Consider the following 16,100-nt stretch of genomic DNA (forward strand, 5'->3'; position numbering starts at 1 on the left):
ATAATTTAGACCTCAAAGGCCACTTCCAAGTGTGATGAATTTCCAATGAGGATAAGGAGCAGTGCACAAATTGAATGTAGAACACTAGGAGAGCAATCCTGAGCAGGTCTACTGAGAATCCTACTCAGGTTTTTACTCAGTGGGGATTACTGCCAGAAAAGCATTCTTAGGATTGCCTTTTATATCTCTTCTGCTGCATACATTTGTATTAGTTGAGAAACTACAATTAACAACTTCAACTTTCTGGTATTTGAACAAAGTTTGAGTCCAGTGGCACCTTTAAGACCAACAGAGTTTTATTCATGGTATAAGGTTTTGTGTGCATGAACCAACACCAGACCAACACAGCTACCCCACCTGAATCTTTCTGGTATTTGTATATGCAGAGAGACAGATATCTGACTAGCATACTTGATTATCACATGGATTTTCATGTGTGAAAATACTGCTACTAACAATACCAGAAATGTACTTGAAGCAACTACAATATACCCTATGTTATACAGGGGTCATTTTGAGGCGGAACGAGCCGGAATGGCATTCCGGGAGTAACAAGCCCAGGAGCAGGTATATATGGCTGGTGTCTCTTCCTCCTTCACCTGGGAGCCGGAGGGGCATTTCCTTAAGGAGGAGGACGGTAAAGAGTCGAAGCCGCCCCGACCGGGACTCTTATGAAGATCTGCCAAGAGGAAGTCCTTTCAATTGAAAAAAGCACCCCAAAACCTATGAACTGGCCATCTTTCCTTCCAAGCCAGGAAGCCACGTCAAGAAGAACAGCAGCAGCCGAGCACGTCTCGCCTCTTACCCAAACTGAAAGTGAAAAGCAGCAGGACACGCTTGATGTCATCGGGCATCTCTTGCTTTCCCCTTGTCGCAGCAACTGAAGGCTGTGGTGGCAATGGAGGAAGAGAGGGGTACCTCTCTGCCGAGCTCGGTCTCTGTGGAGGCGGCCGGCGAAGATCAGATCTCGCTGCACCATTTTTGCAGGTGCCTGGTCGAGCAGCTTGTGCACTTCCACGCCATGTGCCTGCAGGGCTCAATCTTCCTATGGGTTGGGGAGGCCCTCCAGCTCAGCAACTTAGCCATGGCCATGTGCACCCCCCATGTAAGTGCCCCCACCTGAGCACCCCCTGCCTAGGACAGTAGCAATCAAAGGATGCGGCCTTAAGCATGCATGCCGGCAGGGAAAACATTGTGGAGATTTCTCGGAAAGATCATAAGGATTTCAGTGTGTTTTTTTTTTAATGCAATTTGATATTTTTTTCATGCAGCCTAGAAAGGGGATGTTGTAACACACAGGAAACCGATGCGCAGCCTGGATCTGTGCATGTTTACTCACAAGTGGGCTGTATTGAATTCACCGGCTTTTGCTTTCCAGAAAAGATAAACAGGGATCTTCTAGCATCTGAAAGACTAATGGAGTTGCATTTCAGCATAAGCAGTTTTTCTCCAGGTAGGCTTGCGACCTCTGAGTTGGGAAATACCTGGAGATTTTTGGGGTGGAGCTTGAGCGGTGGGTGTTGCCTTCTGACACATTTCCGGTGATGTCAGGGGGTGTGCCATATGCAAATGAGTTATGCTAATGAGTTATGCTAATGAGCTCCTGCACCTCCTTTTTCTATGAAATGACCCCTGCCTATGTATAATCACTTACCTCAACTGCATATAACACAGCTGAAATAGCTTTCTTCGGGGATCTGCTAGATGGTGTGCTGAATTACTCTAAAGGTGGGACCTACCTTGCTGTGCTCTTTTATGCATACCAGAATCTTTTGAGCTATAACAGAGGCTGAATCATCAGTGCAAAGAAGTTCAGACTGAGGGCAAGTCTTCCTGTTCTTCCGATTCTTTTTCCTCCTTTTCTTTTTTGTTCATCTAGTGGATGAAATGATTGTATCAGAGTGTGGATGAAATAATGTGTGAATGATAAAATAGTGCTTGTTTTTTTCTTTTGAAATTGCAAGCAAACAAGAAACTCCTTCTTAAGAAAGTAACAACCTAATAAAACATCTGAAAACAGAACAATTAGCAAAAGTGTAGAAGGTAAAACTTCTATAGAGAGAAATGGAAGATCTTCTCTAGCTGCTTTTAGTTTGTAACATGTAACACTAACCACAAAAGGCTGCCAACCAAATACTCTTGTGGAAAAGATGACTGACTGAGTACAGTTAATGCCATATATTGATTCCGATGGCCATTTACGCATGGTGTTTGTCTATGGGGGCGTTTTTTGCTCCCCAATGGGGAATTTTTATTGCATTTTTATTAAAACTACAAACTATAACAGAAATAAGGGAGGGGACTACATTTAGGGGATAAAGAAAATATACCCACTATTGACTAAAAACCCAAGAGAGGAGATCTTCTAATCAGCTTGAATACACATCTAGTCTTAATCATTTTAATCTCATTACAAACTGAGTCACATATTCTGTTAACTTTTCCCACATCTTAAATTTAACTGATATAAGGAAATACCCCAAAGCATTTCAAATTCAAAATTTTTCAAAGGCACAATTCAGCCTTCACTTCTTTTTGTCCAGTCTCTTCCGCCACTTATAAGGACTTTTAGGAGCTGCTGTCCCTTTATCTAACAGAGAGTCCTCTCCGGAAGAACTCGAGTCCAGCTCGCCACTGGACTTGCTGTCCCCTTCTTTTTCTTCCTCCTCTGGCCCTCCCAGCTGGACTCTTAAAAATTCTCTCGCTTTCAGAACAGAGTCAATCTTTTCTTTTTTATCCTTGATTTTGAAGATGATGACTTCTGGAATTAACCATCTATATCCAATTGAATTTGTTTGAAGAAAAAGAACAAGGTCTTTATATTTCTTTCTCCGCTGTCTTATTTCAAATGAAATATCCTTCAGTACTCAGATAACACTCTCCCCAGCTCTCAGGGGTGCTCCAGATACTGCTTTCAGGATTGCATCCCTTACATGCCTCTTTGAGAATCTTACAACAATTTCCCCAGCGAAGGATCATATTAGCCTTTTCCATTTGTAATTGTAGCAACTGCTCTTCTGTAGAAACTTGCTTCTTTTCCAGTTTTTGTACTTTCTTCTTCACCTTTTGGGTAGTGGCGTCCACTTCTTTCACCTTCTCATTTGTTTGATTCATCATTTTCAGAGTCTTGCTTATCTGATTTTGTTGAGTGGTGATACACTGGGTCATTGATGTCATCTGCTCTTTGAGATTATTCATTTGGTCCAGCAGGTGGCGCATGGAGTCTGACAAAGTCTTTGCCGGCTCGTTGGCTCCTTCCGGTTTTGGGCTCTCTGTTACTTTTGATTTCAGATGTTTCTTTTTCTTCGTCCTCTTCCCCGCCATCTTTTTCACTTTGTTTACTTTCACAAACTTTTTGAAAGTCTCTGAATATGCGCTTAAACGTTCACACTCGCCTTGGTAAGTACTCCTTAGCAGTTTTAACCATTTATACTTCTGCTCCCCCCCCCTCAATCGCTCTAAAGTCTATGTGCTTGGGAGGCATCCCTCCCCTGCTCGCCTTGTCTTCTCTTCCATGGGGGTAGGGGTGTGGAGCTTCTTTTCTTTTTAATCAATGCTTAAACGACTCACGTTCATAATCGGTCCACAGACCTAATTTACACTCCATTTCTAATGCTTGATCTCCTGCGCTTGCCCCGGTCAACGTCACTTAGTCCATTCGGTCTCTCAGCACGAAGAACCGTCAGAGCAGAGAGGTGCCTCAATTCTCTGGCATTATGCTGTCAAAGAGGCAACCTCTCAAAAGCTCCATGGCCAAGGTCCCTTCAGCCGGGTCCCTGGGGGAGTAGTGAGCCTGCACACCCCCTCCTTCGACTGAAGCGCAGCTTTACCCCCAGGAGGTCTGGGAGGTGAGTCTGCTAGCATGCTGCCATCAACTGGAAATCCAGTGTTTGTCTATGTTGTTGTAAGTTGACTCTGCCACTTCTGCAATCATACATTTCCGCATTGCCACTTCTGTACTCCTAATAAACATTCAGATGCCCTACCCTCCCTTGCATCTAGTGATCATCTCCCCACCTGGCAATGGTCACTCTTGCACAGGCCATAAAAGCTCAGTATTTGAACAGAGTGAATGAGGCCCTGGATTCCTCTTAGGTCACAAATCAGTGGCTTATCAAGTGGGGAAGGTGAGCCGCAGCATGATATTTTGCAAAGGTAGCTTCTGCTGTAATCTTTGGGTCTGAATGGAAGAAACCAACCTGTGTCTTTAGTATCTGTGTGGATATTAAAGATGACAACAGGCTATACTACCTGAAATGTTTCTTGCTATACAGATATTAAAGATACACAAACATTCTTCCACCCCAAACCTAATCACATCTACTAGTCCGGTTAATGTCAGTGGGGCATTTGCCTTACAATTCAAAGACTAGAAATCCTTTCCACTATGCATGTGTTTTGTTTTTTAAATAATATCTATCCTGTGACCCAAAGCCAAAGCTCATTCCAGAATTAGAATTTGTACACAGGGGAAACACATGGGTGTCTGTTCTCCAGAGGGTCATAGTGGTAAGTCAACTGGCCTCAGAAAACATGAAGGGCCTTATTCAAGCATAGTATGTTGATTTTCAACCACTGCTACTTTTTGTGATCTTGTTTTTCAAAGGTTTAAAGCTGTGATTGTTTTGATATTTGCACTTGGAGACAGCACAGAAATATATTTATTGTGTGGCCCTTATGTTGTGCATAAGGTAAGACACACACACCCTCCACTCAAAAACAAACAAACAAAAAGCTTCCTGTTTGTGAGTAGATAAATACTATACGGCAGAAATGTTAACAAAATATAGGCTAGACCTTTGAAAACATTTAACTAATGTTGCAGGTTGTGCACAGTCTGTATAACACGATAGACCAGAACTTACTCTCTGAGTACGGTTCTCCAACCAGTTCCCTATCCACCTACCTATCCTACAGTCCAGTCCACAGTCCTTTAGTTTACCCATCAGAACATCATGGGGATCCCATGGAAAGAAGCAATAATCTCATTGATATCAAAAGAAGGACAAGACCCAACAAATGTAAAGAACTACAGGCCAATTTCGCTTTTGAATAATGACTACAAAATATTTGCTAAAATAATTGCAGAAAGGGTGAAAAACTATTTACAAACGGTGATCTCAGAAGACCAAGCAGGTTTTTTACCGAATAGACAGATTAGAGATAACGTGAGGATGGTAATGGATGCGATTGAATACTATGAAAAACATCCAGAGAAGGAAGTGGCTTTGTTATTTGTGGATGCGGAAAACGTCTGTCCGTGATAAGGGTAATCTGCTATTTTCAAATGATGGAGAAAATAGAAGTGGGACAACAGTTTACCAATCTTATTGAAGCGATCTATTCTTAACAGCGAGCAAAGCTGAATGTAAATAAGGATCTTACGGAACATTTTAAGGTACAAAAAGGAACAAGACAAGGATGTCCACTATCACCGTTATTGTTTATATGGGTACTGGAAGTACTATTACAGAAGATACAAGAAGATCAAGAAATTAAAGGATTGATACATAAAGGCTTCAGATATAAATATAGAGCATTCGCAGATGATGTAATGTTTATTGTAGAGAACCCAATTGAAGAGCTACCATTACTTTTTCAAAAAATAAGTGAATTTGGAGAGTTGGCAGGATTTTATGTGAATAAAAATAAAACAAAACTTATATGTAAAAATATGACAAAGCAGAAACAAATGGAACTACAAGAGCTGGTGCAATGTGAAGTGGTTAAGAAAACAAAATATTTGGGGATTGAGTTAACGGCAAAAAATATAGATTTGTATAAAAATAACTATGAGAAATTATGGTTTAACTTAACACAAGACTTTAAGAAATGGGAAAGCATGAATTTATCATTGATGGGAAGAATTTCAGTTATTAAAATGAATGTCTTACCACGGTTGATGTTCCTATTCCAAACGATACCAATATTGAACAAAACAGACTTGCTGACCAAGTGGCAGCAATGGGCAGGTAAGAAACCAAGAATTAAAATGAAAATACTTTGTGATGCTAAAGAAAGGGGTGGGTTGCAGCTACCAAATCTGAGACTTTATTATGAAGCAGTCTGCTTAACATGGATGGAAGATTGGGTGAACTTAAAAAACAGCAGGCTTTTGGGACTGGAGGGACATGATTGCAGGTTTGGTTGGCATGCATATTTATGGTATGATAAGGTAAAAATGGACAGCTTCTTTAAGCATCACTTGGTAAGAAAAGCATTATATGTAACGTGGATGAGGTATAAAAAAATTTTTCGTGATGTAAGACCATTGTGGATTGTGCCAGCGGAAGTTTTGATGTCTTACTCAAGACAGCGAGATAAAGACTGGTTGCCTTATAGAGACCTAATTAAAAAAGAGGGAACAGAATGGGTAATGAAAAAGCAGAATGAAATTGAATATAAATATGAATGGTTGAAATATATGCAGATTTATGATTTGTTTAAAACTGATTTAAAAAATTATGGATTTACAGATGAGAAGAATGAATTGGAGAGCATTTGGGAGAAGGGAGGGGGGGAAAGATCTCAAATATGTATAAAATATTGTTGAAATGGTATACTGAAGATGAGAAAGTTAAAGAGCAAATGATAAAGTGGGCAATTAACATGAATAAGGAAGTGACAATTGATTCTTGGGAATATTTGTGGAAAAATTCTATTAAGATATCTACCTGTACCAATGTCAGGGAGAACTGTTATAAAATGATGTATAGATGGTACATGACTCCAAAGAAAATAGCAAATATGAACCAAAATATGTCTAATAGATGTTGGAAATGTAAGAAACATGAGGGCTCATTTTACCATATGTGGTGGACCTGTGAGAAAGCGGTGGATTTTTGGACAAAAATCCACAGCGAAATGCAGAAAATATTAAAATGCTCTTTTAAAAAAGCACCGGAAATTCTGCTTTTGGGACTAATGATGGAAGAAGTTAATGTTAAAAAAAAAACCCTTCTCTGGTACTTAATAACGACAGCAAGAATGATACATGCACAATTTTGGAAATTGGAAAAAGTACCAGAGATTGAGGATTGGATACAAAAAGTTCTGTTCATGGCAGAAATGGACAAAATTACCAAAAAATTGAACAACAAAGAAGATGAAGAATTTTTCGAAGAATGGATAGACTTTAAAATTTATTTGGAGAAGAACTGGGATGTAAAACATAATTTACTGTATTTAGAACAATATTAAGCAAACTGATGTTATCTTAAAATTGACAATAAGAACAATGATGTTGGAAACCGATGAAATATACAAGAGTGGGGAGGAAGGGGTGAAAGCATTGCGGGAAGCCACAGGAGGGGGAGGAGTCAAGGGACGTAGGGTAAGAAATGATAACTGTAAAGTATTGAATTGTTGGATTCCTATGATGAAAAATAATAAAACTTTGTTTACCAAAAAAGAACATCATGGGGATCCCTGTCAAAAGCTTTACTGAAATCCAGGTAAACAACATCAACAGCATTCCCTCGATCCAGTAAGCTTATCACTCGATCAAAGAAGGAAATTAGGTTTGTCTGGCAGGACCTGTTGGGGACAAATCCATGCTGACTTCCCCAGATCATCGAGTTGTCCTTTAGATGTTCACAGATTGATCCCTTTAAAATCTGCTCCAGTATCTTCCCTGGGACAGAGGTCAGACTGACTGGCCTGTAGCTTCCTGGGTCATCCCCCCTCCCTTTTTTTGAAAATTGGGATACCGTCTGCCCTCCTCCAGTCTTGTAGCATGTCTCCTGTCCTCCAAGAGGTCTGGAAGATGATGGACAAAGGTTCTGCAAGCTCTCTAAAAAGTTTTTGATCACCCTTGGGTCAGCTACTCTACCATCCGTATTTGTGCTTGAGGTTCTGCTATGTCTCTCAAACTCCAGATGTGTGCGCCTGCATGTGAGATGTAATCATCAATAGAAATTGAAAGATAATTGACCCCTCCATAGACACCCCAAGGTTATAAAAAATACCAGGATATCATCTACTGATGTTGTTACCTCTTTTGAGCTATTACTTACTGTCCTGAATGAAATGACCACTCTAAATTGTGGCTCACTTACACATTAATATGTAACACTAACACTTTGGCTGTCTGCTACCAAAGCATGGAAGGTGGTTACACATACTTTCCAAACAAGAAGAATGGTCCCTTGCTACTAAAAATAAAAAAATGAAACTAAAACCTCAGGAACTTACAATATTATCTGAAACATTTCAAACATTCAAAGTACTTCATTATTTCAGTGACACAACAGCCTTGCAAGGCAGGCCAATTTTGTTATCCCAGTACTGGAGACAGGGCCATCAACAGAGGGGGATAGGGAGACAATATTCGGAGGACCCAAGTCTGCTGGAGGGCCCCTGAAGCTGGCAACATGCAGTATTCAACCAGAAGGCATTTCAAAAATATGTTCCCCTAGTGCACTTCTGACTCTAGCCGCTAGGGGATAAGGGAAAGCACAGCACAGCAAAGAACCCTGGGCCTTTCTGCAAAGTTTACTGGGAAGAACAAATTTGCTGATCAGATCTTGCTAAACCCATCATCAACGAAGCCTGCACTGGATTAAGGGAAGACCAGCCAGGACAGGATGCAGCCTTCTAACAAGGTCTATGATTTCCTTTTGCCTTTAGTTCCACCCAGCTCCTGTACAGCCAGATCTTGCCAGGGTGGCCTTGTTAGCATGTGGTAGCAAAAATAAATAAATAAATCTATTCCAATTTCTAATTTTTCGCCCCCTCTCCTTTATTTTTCAGTATTAATGCCACCTCACTCATCCTGGTTGGCAACTTAGAATGTATTTAATAGTAGTATAGAAGCGAACCTCTGTTAATATTATGGACAAAAGAAGTGAATGAATGAATGAATAACTTTTTGCAGTCCATTATTAGATACGAGGACAGAAGGAGTTAATATTTCCCCATAATCTATTAAAGTAGTAAAAGGATGCCTCCCCCCTCCCCCTCCCCCTCCTCCTCCCCCTTAACATGTATGATAAAGGTAAAGGTTCCCTTGCTCGAAAGCCAGTCGAATCCGACTCTAGAGTTGCGGTGCTCATCTCCGTTTCAAAGCCGAAGGCCCAGCGCAGTCCGAAGACATTTCTGTGGTCATATGGCCGACATGACTAAACATCAAGGTGCACGGAACACTGTTACCTTCCCACCGAAGCGGTACCTATTTATCTACTTGCAATTTCTTGCTTTCAAACTGCTAGGTTGGCAGGAGCTGGAACTAGAGACAAGAGCTCACTCTGTCATGCGGCGCCCTCGGGTCTCGAACTGCTGAACTACCGACCTTCCACAGCCTGCAGTTCAGTGTCTTAACCACTTGAGCTCCCTAAAAATGCATGATAATAAATGTTAAACTGCCTCAGTGGCAACAATTGAGGAAATGGGGGGGGGCTGGACATAACCTGGGCCAAGATATTACAGTTCCTTTCTTTTTTGATCCGGGACCTCTCACAATCATCCTGAACCTGGTGGCCCAATTTTGACTTTCCTAGTTTTATTTTCTGGTGAGTTATGCCTGCCACAAATTGACAGTCAGATGGACATGTGGATCCTTTTCTTATTATAGATGCATGCAAATAGCCAGCCAAGTAATTTGTTTTGTTATACTTAGTTTGGATCAGGGTTATATGGGGAGGGGGGCAGATGGAACCTTTGTCCGAGGGCCTCTGGTGCTATCCTATCTGGAGATGGGCTGAGGCTGAGAGAAACACAAAAGGCTTAGAACACAACCCATGTAATACCATTTATTAAGACCAGCCCAATGACACTTAACAGTACGCAAGCTTTTGAGTTCAGGAGAGCTCTTCATCAAGCTGAGAAACTTATTTGCCAAAAGTCACCTAGCAAATGCATAGCTTATTCTTTTGCCACTAGGCTACACTAGAATCTAATCTTATGAAGGAGATTCCATGAATGGCAGCTAGCATTCCATGAGATGGAATAGTCTGCTCAGGTGTGGGAATTACCCCTACACCCAAGTTTAAGCTACTCTCAGATTGGGGAAGAGAAATTGCAGTAACATTCCAGGATGTAAGTCTGAAAACGGGTACAGGTTCCATATACGTGGAACTTGCCAGGTCACATGTTTTAACAATCCTTGAGTTGGGAGGGAGAAAATGATCAGTGTCAGGCAGAAATATCTGCACAAGGATATATAAATAGATTGCCATAATTAAAGGCATTTCTTGCTTCTCTGTCTGCTGCAGCGTAAATGTGTTGTGAATGCATTGTGCAAGACAAATTGGACTTCATTTTGTGCGATACATTTCTCAAGGATCTCTCCCCAGGATTTATTTTTAGCAGTAGGGTAATTAGCTGTTCCGACTCCATTTTCTCTGTCTTTGGTTGATGCAAAATGTCTTATGTTGAAAGAAAGGTGTAATTTTAATGCTTAAATAGAAAACGACTTGAAGAACTATCAGCAGCATGTGCAGCTGCACCCAGTGATCACTTGAAAAATTCTGATCTAACAGACTTTTTCCACTTAAAGACTGAACCATTTACAAAATGTGAACAGAGTAAACACACTAATTACATTAAATGATTTCAGCCCAGGATTCAGACAAAGAATGAAAGATCTACTTTGCATGTGAAATGAAACTTAGTCCTCTCAGTGGTTGATTCAGAGATTAACAGTAGCCCTTCCAGATGTTCCAAGGGGGGGGGGCATCATGGCAGAAAAATTTGCCCCCAACATTTGTGCATTCCTTGGATGTACATGTAGGGTATATGTGAATAGCACTGCAGCTACGATATTTTAGATTGCAGACTCAATGTTGTTATCGCCCCTCTCTTTAGATGGTAATTTGTGCCAGGTAGAGAAAGAGGTACTTTTCTCCCTTTCTCATAATACAAGAATTCGTGGACACTCCATGAAATTGCTGAGCGGTCGGGTTAGAACGGATAAAAGGAAGTACTTCTTCACCCAAAGAGTGATTAACTCTTGGAATTCACTGCCACAGGAAGTGGTGGCGGCTACAAGCATGGACGGCTTCAAAAGGGAATTAGATAAGCATATGGAGCAGAGGTCCATCAGTGGCTATTAGCCACAAGGTATAGATAGGGACTCTGGGGCAAGTGATGCTCTGTCTTCTTGTTGCTTGGGGGGGGTCAACAGTGGGAGGGCTTCTAATGTCCTGGCCCCAGTGGTGGACCTCCTGATGGCACCTGGTATTTCTGGCCACTGTGTGATACAGAGTGTTGGACTGGATAGGCCATTGGCCTGACCCAACATTGGCGTCTCTTATGTTCTTATGTTCTTATGTAATTCAAATGCAAAACACAGAATGAGCAATAAACAGGCTTCTCTTATACTATCCCACTGTCTCTATAGATAAACTAGCATGATGTAAGTTGATTAGATTGCATATTTTCTGACAAGTCCCATGCACTTAGAAGAAATTGCTAACTACAGCCCTGGACTTCTACCCCAAAGTCTGGTCTCGGTAGAATCACTACATGTATATAGGGATGTTCACAATTGGGAGCTCTGAAAGCAGTGGATTCTCTGTCTGTCTACCTGGTACATTTTTGTCCCATCATTCCTTGAAGAATTTCAGGAGAGTGTATATGGTGTTTTCCAGACAGCCTTAATGTTTCCAGTCATTTCTTTTTGCCACTTGTTCTTCCCCTTGTTTCCACACAGTTTTTTTAGCAATTGATTGCTGCCCCGGTTTTTCAGTGTTTTTTGCCTGCTCCAAGGAAAACAGATTTCAGAAAGAGCTGTGAAAAAAATTGAAAAACCAGGACACCAAGGGATTGCTAATGAAGCTGTGTGGAAACAAGATTTTTTAAAAAGTAACAAAGGAAAATGAAACTAGAAGTAAGGCTGTCTGGAAGACACCCACAGTTCTCCTCGTCTACGTTTTATCCTCTCAAAAGCCCTGTGAGGTCACACTGAGAGATAATGGCTAATTTTAGATCACCTTGTGGGATTTATGATTGGGCAGGGATTCAAACCTAGATTTAGTACCCTTCATGTGAATAAACATACGAAACATTACCTTAAAAAGGGAGTGTTAAATAACGTACATACTTTTTCCCTCTAAAATAATCTGAGGGAAATTATTTTGAAGGTCCTGTGCTAGCAATGCTTCCCTTAACATGGAAGAAGAGAGATCACTCATCTATTGTGTATCTGAAACAGGAATAAGGTGATATCTAAATCAGGAATGACCAACCTGTTAACATTAGGCTCTATCCCTGTGCTTTTAAGAACAGTCTGACTCACAAACGTTTACTGGGGGAAGCTTTTCCTGTCACATAGGTAAGTGGTGGGAAATGCTTCATCTTCTAAATGTCAGGCGATTCTTAACAGCTACAGAGAGATAGTGGGAAAAAGTGCCAGTGCTCTTAAGATGTGTAGAACTGAGGTACATAACTTTGAAGCGATGCAGTTTTCATAAGCCATCATGAGTAAGACCTGAAGGCAGATCATAAAAATCCCTGAGGAAAGCCCCTAAAGGGTGGTGATATGTATCTATGACAATCTGAGATGTTGACCAGAAAAGCAAACAGTTGATCAGAAGAGCTTCAGATGGACTACAGTGAGCAATCAGAGAGCCAAAATTATTTCACTTATGTTGGCTATATGAGGATGAATCTTGGAAAGTTATGTGATACTAAGGAAGCAGCAGCTGGTGGCAGCCTACAGGGTATTTCTGTGAGCTTATGTGCTACAGGAAATGTTTAACAGCCCACAGACACACATCCCTAATGTATTACAAAGCCAGCAACTTTCACCCACTCACAGAGTTGAATTGAAAAGACAAAATGACCACACCTCAAAATCTCTCAATACTGGTAGTGTAATTAAGAACAGAAAAACTGGTTCAAATTAAGAAATAACAATTTAGACATAAGATTTGAGGTTTATTTTGTCAATACAACATTTCTCATCTTTTCGTCCTCTGTAAGTCATGTAAGGACTTGAAGAACCCAGAGTTTCTGAAATATACAAATTGTATATTTAGAGTGTTAAACTGGAAGCAAACTTATTGAGGAAACTTCAGAGGACGGCGGAAGACAGGAAGGCCTGGATTGAACTGGTCCATGGGGTCGCGAAGAGTCGGACTCGACTGTGCGACTGAACAACAACAAACTGGGAGACCCCCACTGGTTCTTTGGGAAAGCCAATGGTGAAGCACATAGTGGGCAACCTCCTGCCCCCAGGCTCCCACTGCTGCTCAGTGGAGCAACAGGAACAAAAATAGGAGGGAAAACTGGCGTCACACAATGCTGGGTTGTCACTTCTGGGTACATACTTGGAAGTGATATAACAGCGTTGCACAATACAGATTGCTGCAGTCCCCAGTCCCCACCCCCAATGCTCCCATTGGTGACAGAATCAGCTTTCTGCTTTGAAGTTTGGTTTCAGTTTCTGAAGAAAGGGAAGGATTTACTACCTAAGCAGCCAACTGAGATGCTGCCATACTGAATACGGTTACCAGATGTCCCCCACACACACACACACCACCAGCAGGGGGTGGGATGGAAGGGCAGGGTTTCCATCTCCAGGTTGGTAAACTCCTGGGGATTTGGGGATTAAGCCTGGGGAGGACAGGGACCTCAATGGGGTACAATAGAGTCCAGCCTCCAAGGGAACTGATCTCTGTAGTCTGGAGATGAGCTGTAATTCCACGGGATCCCCAGGTCCCACCTGGAGGCTGACATTCCTAACACAGAGACACATAAGAAAGTCTGTAAATACAGCTAAGCCAAGTGCTCATGCCTGTGATGCACCAGCCTGGGTTGACCATTTTGCTAGTTAATGAGATGGCTTGTTTGCTTGTTTCTCTGTTCCATTCAAGATGCTTTGGATGTGTCCCCAAGGCTCAATGAGAAAGTGGGTGCTGGGGACCACACTATTGGTTTCCATGGCACCCATATGTGTGTGATTTCTGAAGGGATTAAAGACTACACTAGATGAGGCTGGGATATTTGTGGATGAATATTCCAGGCATTTTAAAAAGGAAAATAGCAGCCAGCTCTGATTCAAAGTGGGGCCGTGCTGCAGGACAGAAGCATTTAACTCTTGTCTTCCAGCGGTTTCAACAATCAAAACCATCCACCAAGGAGGGGGGGGAAACAAGCACCCTCTCTTTGTCTGAGCTAACAACAGTGCAGGGGAAGATCAGTTTCAGTTCCAAGCGAGGGATGCTTGAACATCTGCCAGTTTAGCTCATGTCCTGTTCACCAGTGGCAATCAGGCAGATGATTAATCTACGGGCTGTTCAGCTGCTTGCCACCACTTCACTTCTGTTTACAGGAACAGCCTACTAGAGGGTCAGCTTCTGATCTCCTGCTGAGAAATTTTGCTCCACCTGCAGAAATGGGGGGGGGTGTGTGGAATCAGGTGCCAACTCCCAGCTGAGCATGTTTATTTTTATTTATTTATTTATTTTTGGATTTATCTCCCGCCCTCCCCAAAGGCTCAGGGCGGCTGTGGATCTTCCGTCTCGGGAACTTTGCTGTATCCCAAATTTGTTGCAATGCAGCCCTGTACCCAGAAAATTTTGTTAGGGGAGCCTCAAGGGGGCAATTTAGCACAATGGAGCTGACTACATCACAGGGTTGTCGTTAGGGAAACACAGAGGAGGAGAGACATGGCTAGGTAAGAGTTGACAGGTAAGGAGTGGAAGGAGCAGCACCTGGGGCAGTTTGGAAATAATAAAGAAAGGTCAGGGTTTGTGTCTGGGAGCTGTGTTCTCTCTGAAGCACTGTGCACTGCTCCAAAATCAAAGCCTACCCCCAGAAGGTCCAAGATGCCTGGCAAGCGTTGCTGAAGAAGCTGGGAGAGCCCCTTGAGGTTTTACAGGCACAACCTGGTTCTGTTGGCTAGCTAGCAGCAGCAGGAGGACAATAACCCGCTGAGCAGCCCCTTAAGCCCTGGTGCCAACTGGGCTATTCTCCTCATGTACCCTTCCTACACCCCCCTGCCTTTGCAGGCAATCTGAGAGGCAAGCAAAGACAGGAACTTTGTCTTGCACCGCCCCAAAGCAGCTCAGGCATTACAATCACACCGGCAGCAAGCCGCGCATGGGCTGAGATGCACTTCCTCTCCCCTGGCAAGGCAGGTGGGCACTTCACAGAGAGGGGGAAGGGGGGAGGCACAGCTGTTTTGGGAGGGTGCTGGGCACTCATAGGCACCCCTTGCATGTGGGCCTGCTGAGATGTAGGAAAATTTGACAAGAGGAAGGTAATCAGAAGTACAGCTGATTCCCCTTCTCTTCTCCCCACTTTAAGCTGTTAGTTTAGGTTACAGAGAAAAAGAAGAGATGGCTCCTCTTCTCCTCAGCCCAGGCTCTCAGTCTGAGATGAGAAGGGAAGACACAGTATAGCTGTTGGCTTGGGCTGCAGAGAAAAGGAGATAAATCGTCTCTTTTTCCTCTTGCTTTTGCAACACAGAGATCAGACCCAATTGCTTCTGATTTCTAACTTCACTGTGTGGCAATGTGGGAGGGAGGGAGGGAGGGGAGGGCATTCCAAACTCTGAGTCGGTTTCATATTCCCCCTCAAAGCTTTCCTGTGTCTCAGCACAAGGCTGGGATGCAGAGATAGGCTCTGAAATCAGGCCCCAACTCCCAGCTGATTCCCTATTCATCTTTGAGTAGGCTTCTGGCCAACAAGCAGCTGCAGATTCATTTGGCAGGTGTTTGAAGTGCTCAGTGCAAGTTGAACATATCCGGATCAGTTCACAGGCTGATCATGAATGCTGAACTGGGTATGTCTACCTGACAAACAGGTTTGCTATGAAGTGCACCATCTTTATACAAAACACTGCCCAGGAAGAACGGGTAAATCCCCCCTCTCCTCCCACCCCTGGCATAAATCTAAACTGTGGTCTTATTCACTACTGTTTCTCTTTTTAAAATGTTGGTGATATGGATGTCAAGCATCTCATCTGCAACAGTTCCTGTTTGTTTCTGTACCAGTGAATCCTCTGTTTCCCCATTAAGGTATGAGCAGTACTGAAATGAGGGTCCCACTATACAAGAAGAAGAAGAAGAAGAAGAAGAAGAAGAAGAAGAAGAAGAAGAAGAAGAAGAAGAAGAAGAAGAAGAAGAAGAAGAAGAAGAAGAAGAAGAAGAAGAAGA

Source organism: Gekko japonicus, unplaced genomic scaffold (assembly GCF_001447785.1).
Source record: "Gekko japonicus isolate JY-2015 unplaced genomic scaffold, Gekko_japonicus_V1.1 scaffold4, whole genome shotgun sequence".
Taxonomy (NCBI): Eukaryota; Metazoa; Chordata; class Lepidosauria; order Squamata; family Gekkonidae; genus Gekko; species Gekko japonicus.